This window comes from Girardinichthys multiradiatus, chromosome 13 (assembly GCF_021462225.1).
Source record: "Girardinichthys multiradiatus isolate DD_20200921_A chromosome 13, DD_fGirMul_XY1, whole genome shotgun sequence".
Taxonomy (NCBI): domain Eukaryota; kingdom Metazoa; phylum Chordata; class Actinopteri; order Cyprinodontiformes; family Goodeidae; genus Girardinichthys; species Girardinichthys multiradiatus.
The window spans coordinates 34853768-34862240 of NC_061806.1; positions in this window are offsets into that span (position 1 = coordinate 34853768).

The window sequence follows — 8473 nt, forward strand, 5'->3', positions numbered from 1 at the left end:
TGCTAAGGTTTTTTGCTGGCATATCTTCAGTCCAGCTATGCTCAGATGGTTTTTGCCTGAAAGTACTACCTAAATTACAATGTGTGTTCTGTTCTTTCCTCAGTATGAGACTGAATTGTCCCCAGTTGATGCTTGTTAAACAGAATGGAGTTAGTATTCTTGAGAGAAACAGAAGCAGGCATTTTCAGACATGTGGAGGAAACATGTTGGTGTGTTCTCCAACAGGATGACAGCATTTGGTTTAAGAAAAAAAAAATTATGGAGCCACAAAAGCCAAAAGGAAAACCATGTGGTTTCATACAGACAGGATGAGCTGCTCTATCAGCCAATGCATACCCATGAAAGTGTGTATTCAGTTTGCAAGGGGAGTGGAAATATATTATTTATTTTCACTCCGTAATAACAGTGAGACAGTCTAGTGTGATTAGTTTGCTCACTGTCCGCAGCTACAACATAGAAGCATTAAACATAGCTAGAGATGAATGCAAAAAAATATGTCTGCAAAATAACTTTGCTGGGCTGTGTTCAAATCTATGTAAATAAATAGACATATAATATAGAGATGAAGTGTCTATATTCATGATTTACTTCATGAGAATTATTTGAAGATCCACGGTTAGATATTTTAGTGTTTAAGGTAGCTATTAGCTTGTGTTAATCTTGCACATATTCTTTGACCTTAATATAGCTCCACTTAGCTTGTTTCAACACAACAAAAATAAAAATAAGCCTACACATTTAGTCTATGATTGATGCATCAGTCAAGGTATTTGGAGCAAAATTGTACATATATTCACATTTGAACATTTTTTTCTTCTGGCAGAAGAAACCTGCTGAGGACTAATTATTAACAGTAGAATAAAGAATATAACACAAACAGACATATGCACATGCACACAAACAATAAATAAATACAATAAAAAATAAAAAACACAAGGTAACATATTATATTCTACAAGAAAAGTCCCCGAAAAGTAGTAATTGCATTTCTCATTTCTTCTGTACATAAACTGACAGCAACAACAGCAAAAAAAAAAAAAAAAAAACAGTATACATTGACCTTTTAATAACTGGAATGCGGCCATTGTTAATAAAACTGGATTTCCTGCTGAGACATGTAAACATATCTGCTGTGAAAATGGTTTATTGTTATCAGATGTGCACTGGGCAAGTCATCTGGTGGAGGTCTGGTTTTGTTTTCCTCCTATAGGTTTCAATTACATATATTCACAGGGTTCATTTATTTGCCTAGGTCTTTTTTTCAAATAAGTTGTATTAAAATAGCAACAAAAATGAAGCCAGACAGGCAGGAATGAAAAAAAAAAATTATTTAGGGGTGAAACATATTGATCAGCGCTTCCTAAGAGTCAGACACAACTAGTGATAAGCAAATCACCTTTGAAAAATTTGCTTACGACTCACAAGCAAAATAACACACACATTGTTCACCTCAAATATTTTTTTACAGAAGATCATCATTAAGTTGAAATTTTATGGGAAATTTCAACTTAATTACTTTTGATGTCTAAACACTGAATCCCAAACATAACCATACTAAATAACACAAACTAGAATTCAATTCGATTCAAAAATACTTTATTAATCCCAAAGGGAAATTAAATGTTGTTGTAGCTCATATTATGAAGGTTTCTTCAAAGAGCCGTTGTAGATGCTGATGGCTGTGGGCAAGAAGGATCTCCTGTAGCGCTCCGTCTTACAGCAGATCTGAAGAAGCCTCTGACTGAAGACACTCTGTTGTTGTAGGACAGTCTCATGAAGAGGATGCTCAGGGTTCTCCATAATGTTCTTAATTTTATGAAGAATCCGTCTTTCCACAATGATCTCCAGAGGTTCCAGAGGAGTCCCCAGAACAGAGCCAGCCTTTTTTATCAGCTTGTTGAGTTTTTTTAAGTCCCTGGCTCTGATGCTGCTTCCCCAGCAGATGATGGCAGAAGAGATCACACTCTCCACAACAGACTTATAGAAGATATGCAGCATCTTGCTGAAAACACCAAAGGACCTAAGCTTCCTCAAGAAGTACAGTTTGCTCTGTCCCTTCTTGTAGATGGCTTCACAGTTGCATCTCCACTCTAGTCTGTTTTCCAGGTGAACACTGAGGCATTTATACTCCTCCACCACCTCCACTTCTTCTCCCATGATGGAAATAGTTTTTGACTTATTCCTGTTTCTCTTAAAATCTACAATCATCTCCTTTGTTTTAGTCACGTTCAAAAAGAGATGATTGTTTCCACACCATGCCACAAAGCGGTCCACCACCTTCCTGTACTCAGCTTGTTGTCCATCTCTGATCCACCCCACGACTGCAGAATCATCTGAGTATTTCTGCAGATGACAGGAGTCTGTCTTGTACTGGAAGTCTGAGGTGTACAGAGTGAAAAGGAATGGTGAGAGTACCGTCCCCTGTGGTGCTCCTGTGCTGCTGACTACCTGGTTAGACTAACAACCCTTCAGTCTCACAAACTGTGGTCTGTTTGTCAGGTAGTCTTTGATCCAGGAGATTGTTGAGGCCTCCATCTGAGTCTTCTGGAGTTTCTGACAAAGCAAATCAGGTTGGATTGTATTAAATGCACTGGAGAAATCAAAGAACATGATCCTCACAGTGCTGCTGGCTTTGTCCAGATGACAGGGGGTTTGTTGAAGCAGGTGTATGATGGCATCTTCAACTCCAACTCCACAGCGATAAGCAAACTGAAGGGGGTCCTGATGGTTTACTGTTTGCTTACTCAGGTGGGCCAACAGGAGTCTCTCTAGGACCTTCATGATGTGAGATGTCAGAGCAACAGGTCTATAGTCATTGAGGACTGATGGGTGAGTTTTCTTTGGTACCGGAACAAGACAGGAGGTCTTCCACAACACCAGAACCTTCTTCTGGGCCAAGCTAAGGTTGAAGAGGTGCTGCAGAATCCCACAGAGCTGCTCTGCACAGGCCTCCAGGACTCTAGGGCTGACATGATCTGGACCTGCAGCCTTATTCCAATTCAGTCTCTCCAGTTGTCTCTTCACCTGACTTCTTGAGACACACAGGTGGAAGGGGGAAGCAAAGGAAGTATCAGCATCTTCTGATATGGTTGAAGGCAAACATGTAGAAGCAGAAGGGTCTAGGGCTGAGGTGGAAGATAAAAAATGTGAGGTGTTACTGGACAGCTGTGGGTCCTGTGGGTCAAAGGAGGGTGGAATGTCTGTTTGGCTGTGAGCAGGAGAGGAGGATGTGAAGCTTGTTTCTGAATTGAACCTATTGAAGAATGTGTTCAGTTCATTGGCCCTGTCCAGACCTCCATAGAAGTGGAACATGACACTGTAAGACAGAGATTAATCTTACAGATTATCAGAGAAAGTTATTATAATACATAACTTTGTTTGAAAAATAGTCTGTAAGCTTCAAAAGGGTTCCTCAGCGCAAATTAAAAATTTCAGTTCTAGAACTCTATGTGTCAAAGAACAAAACAGTGAAATTTAAAGTGAGAATTGCTTATCAAGTGTTTTGGGAAGTGTCCATGGTATGAGAAGCAACAACTATTTAAACATTTCCTTTATTATTCTGTCAGCAGAAATGAAACCTCCGACATGAACCCCAAAATACCCCTGTTGGACTATCATAGCTTCTAAACCCATTCTTATATAAAGTTTTATGGTAAAACCTTCATGTTTAAACTTGGTGGGTCAAAACTAAGACAGTATCTCTTTATCTTGATGCTCTTTCCCACCAATGAAACTCCATTTCCTCTCCATCTTCTCCACCTGCAGAGCATGGAATGAATGAGAAGGGAGCCATCTGTGGAAGATGTGCATGCTGGGAGGAGCAGATTGGAGGGAAGAAAAAAATGGGGATGACGGAAGGAAAGAAGGAAGGCACCACAGGAGGGCAAAGATGGAGTAAAAGTAGAAAGAGAATTACTTCATATTATTGAGATAAACATTTTAAAAGCAACTGCTATCAGGTGATATATTTTAGGTGATAGCATCATCTTGCAGTCACAAACAACAAAGCATTACAACATTTCATGAATGCTTTGAGTTGATGCAGAAAGAAAGGACTAGGGCTATAGATGTCTTCAACACTTAAAATATGATTGCTTCCACAGAGAAAACCATTTTTCTTTCAGATTAGTTATTGCCAACAAAAAGATTTCAGCATAAATAAGAATAGAATAAGTTGTTACTACAGACCTGGATTCGAATGCCGGCCTGGGGTCTTTCTGCATGGAGTGTCCCTATATATGTGTGAGTTCTCGCTGGGTACTCTGGCTTCCTCTCACAGTACTTTTGCAATGTAGTGTATGTAAACAGTCAGTCCTTTTAGTCACAGACAACAACTATTATCTGCTGATGAAGAAAATGATTTTCTCTTTATTGTAGCAGTAGTTTTCTGACCAAAATTAGAAAAATTTTACACTTTAAAAAGTTGTGGCATTAATAGAACAGCTTTGTACCTACCTAATTCTAACCAGGGAGGGGCTGAAGCCTCTCATAGGAGCCTCTTGGCAAGATACAGGATACATCCTGGACAGGTAACGATCCCTTCTCAGCAATCATAATAGTGTGTATGAAGGCTTTTACAGATGATTATAAAGGCTGGAACATGGTGAGTATTTTGTTAGATTTGCTGAGAAAGACACAAGCACACACTGTTGTAGATCAAAAAAGAAATGGTGGGAGAGTGTCAATTTGAAAAACAATACAAAAAACTATGGTATGAAGAACGTGAAGACAATGCAGTCTGTTTGGAGTCAGGAAACTATTCTGTCTGGAAATGTTATAAAATATTCAAGGAATTGAAAACATAGTGAGAAATGGTAACATCTCACCAAAAACAAAGTAATTTCTTTTTACTAAAAGCAGCTTTTATCTTGAGGAATTACGCCTCTAAAGAAGCCGGGTAAGTTCTCTCTATGGCAGCTGTAAATGATATAGAAACTCAAGTCAGGGATTGAGTCTGGTGAAAACCATTGTTATGTTTGATCTTAATGCCTATCATTTCATCTTCAAGGTCAAGTAATAAAAAAAGATTTGCAATGACCTGATAGCACTGTGAATCATGTAGGCTGCACTGGCTGAAGGCTTTTAAACAGAAATGATGGATGCTTAACAAGAATAAAATCATACTGAAAAAAAAAGATTTAAGAAAGCAAGTTGCTTTCTTTCTCTGTAAGGCTCAAAGCAGTTTTCATCCTAAAAAGATGACAACTGCATATACACCATGGCTCTATGACTAGCAACCTGTGTCCTGTATATTTATAAATCAACCAAAATGCTGTAAAGTGGGGTTGAATGTCCCGTTGTGTCAGAAAATATCTGCTTTTACTCATAGTTCACCACAGGGGCACACGCCTGGGATGCAGTAAAGCCACATGTGTCTTGTTATGGCTTTTCACAAATGACAGAGCATCTCCATGTGCTTGATATAACAGCTATGCACTCCCGCTCCAACAGTCTACAGCTTTTGAAATGCCTCTTAAATCACTGTCATGCAGTCCTCTTCTTTTAGACTGTAGCTGTTTGGTAATACTACATATGAATAAAGGTAAAAAGCACTAGTCAGAATTGCTTTTACATTGTCACTAATGGTTAATCACTAAATGAAAACAAACTAAAATCTTTGTCAGATGGTAATGGTACTGTTGAGAGGATTGAACAGCTGCAAAGCCATTTCATCATTTTATTCTTACTTGTTCTCCTGTGACTTGTCCTATCTATAAGATGAAATGTTTTTTCCCAAAGTCTATAAAGCAAAATAAATATTAAACACATTTCTTTCTTGATCAATATATTTCTAATGGGCGAGAGGCTGGGTACACCCTTGACAGGTTGCCAGTCCATTGCAAGGCAACACAGAGACACACAACCTTGCAGAAAGACCCCCGGCTAGGAGTCAAACTTCTTGCTGCAAGACAACAGTGGTACCAACTCCACCACCGGGCAGCCCTAATATAGATTTTTAATGTAACATATTTTTATGGAATGAGAGAAGGCATATAAACTACGCAATGGCACAGCACTGATGTACATATGCAGAAGACTGAGCAGTGGGTCTGTTCTTTACTTTTTTTTGTCATAATGCTTTATGAGGCCATTGTTAGTCACTCGTGGGAAGGCCTTGCGAAAGTCTTTCTGCAGTAAACAGATGACAGGACGTGAAGCTTTGCACTGGTGCTCTGATGGATGTGCACACAGATGTAAATGCATCTACTTTACGCTGTATTAACCACACACACACACACTCTTGTTTTGCTATATGTAGTGAGGACCATCTGTTGACTCCCATTGACTTCCATTGATTTCCAGTCATTTTCAACCCTTTCTATGCCCTAACCCTGACAACAACCCTAAACCTAACTATTACCAGTGCATGCCTAACCCTAACCTTAACCTAAAGTCAATTCATACCTTAGTTCTAAACCTAACCGTTAGCAAAATAGGTCGTGAGGACCAGCAAAATGTCCTCACTTTGGTACAAACGATCCTCAATTTGATGGTGAAATCAGGAAAATGGTTCTCACTGTGATGCCAAGACAGGAACACACTCATACACACACACACACACACACACACACACATTTTATGTCTTTCTATCTTAACAAGGACATTACATTGACTTCCATTAATTTTCTATATTTTTCTATGGCCTAACTGACCCTAACCTTAGACTGAACCTAAACCCTATTTACACCTTAGTCATAAACCTAACCCCTAATCCAAAATTTGCTCCTCTTGAGGCCCAAAGCCTGGGCCCCATAAAGAGCCGTGGGTCCTCACAATAGTATATGTTGGAAAAATAGGCCTTACACTGTAAAAAAAAGCTAGAACACACAAACACACACGTACAAATACACACCTTTCTCCCAAGTTTTAAACTTACTAGAATTGACTGAACTTTGCACCTGTAGTGATGGACTCACACAGCTACTGCAATCAAATCCAGCTACTGTCATCTTCGTCTACATGTTGAATTTAACTCTCTTACACACAACTTAAAAACAATGAGACCAACACACTGCACACACACAGTCAAACACCATCTGCAGGACCATATGTCAGCTTTTGTGCAAGCCATAAACAAACACACATACACACACTCCTGAGACCAGGTGTAAACAAGCTTGTCTCCCAGCAGATGTGTTTTCTGTCACTCTGCATGTTTTTCCTCCTCTAGACCAACAGTGTGTGTGTTTTCATTAGAGTGCATATATCCTTGTGAGGACTAGTTTTATTGAAAAAATATCTTTGGTGCTCACTTTGGGCTAAACCTCTGTAGGATTGAAATTTTGCTTCAAATTGAGGTTGTGATCATGAGAATATGGTGATATTCGGTGCCCACAAGGATGCAGGTACAGGCATGGTGGTATGTTTAAGCTCTGACAGCCTGACGCCTCCGAATCCCTGACTGTCTTCTCAAGAGTCACACATAATAAACTATATGCTTGCATTGTCTTCCTCAAACAAACTCTGAAACACACATGCACTACAGACTCTCTCTCACACACATACAGGTCCTTCTCAAAAAATTAGCATATTGTGATAAAGTTCATTATTTTCCATAATGTCATGATGAAAATTTAACATTCATATATTTTAGATTCATTGCACACTAACTGAAATATTTCAGGTCTTTTATTGTCTTAATGATGATTTTGGCATACAGCTCATGAAAACCCAAAATTCCTATCTCACAAAATTAGCATATCATTAAAAGGGTCTCTAAACGAGCTATGAACCTAATCATCTGAATCAACGAGTTAACTCTAAACACCTGCAAAAGATTCCTGAGGCCTTTAAAACTCCCAGCCTGGTTCATCACTCAAAACCCCAATCATGGGTAAGACTGCCGACCTGACTGCTGTCCAGAAGGCCACTATTGACACCCTCAAGCAAGAGGGTAAGACACAGAAAGACATTTCTGAACAACTAACTGAACACACACTAACTGAAATATTTCAGGTCTTTTATTGTCTTAATACAGATGATTTTGGCATACAGCTCATGAAAACCCAAAATTCCTATCTCACAAAATTAGCATATTTCATCCGACCAATAAAAGAAAAGTGTTTTTAATACAAAAAACGTCAACCTTCAAATAATCATGTACAGTTATGCACTCAATACTTGGTTGGGAATCCTTTTGCAGAAATGACTTCTTCAATGCGGCGTGGCATGGAGGCAATCAGCCTGTGGCACTGCTGAGGTCTTATGGAGGCCCAGGATGCTTCGATAGCGGCCTTTAGCTCATCCAGAGTGTTGGGTCTTGAGTCTCTCAACGTTCTCTTCACAATATCCCACAGATTCTCTATGGGGTTCAGGTCAGGAGAGTTGGCAGGCCAATTGAGCACAGTGATACCATGGTCAGTAAACCATTTACCAGTGGTATTGGCACTGTGAGCAAGGTACCAGGTTGTGCTGAAAAATGAAATCTTCATCTCCATAAAGCTTTTCAGCAGATGGAAGCATGAAGTGCTCC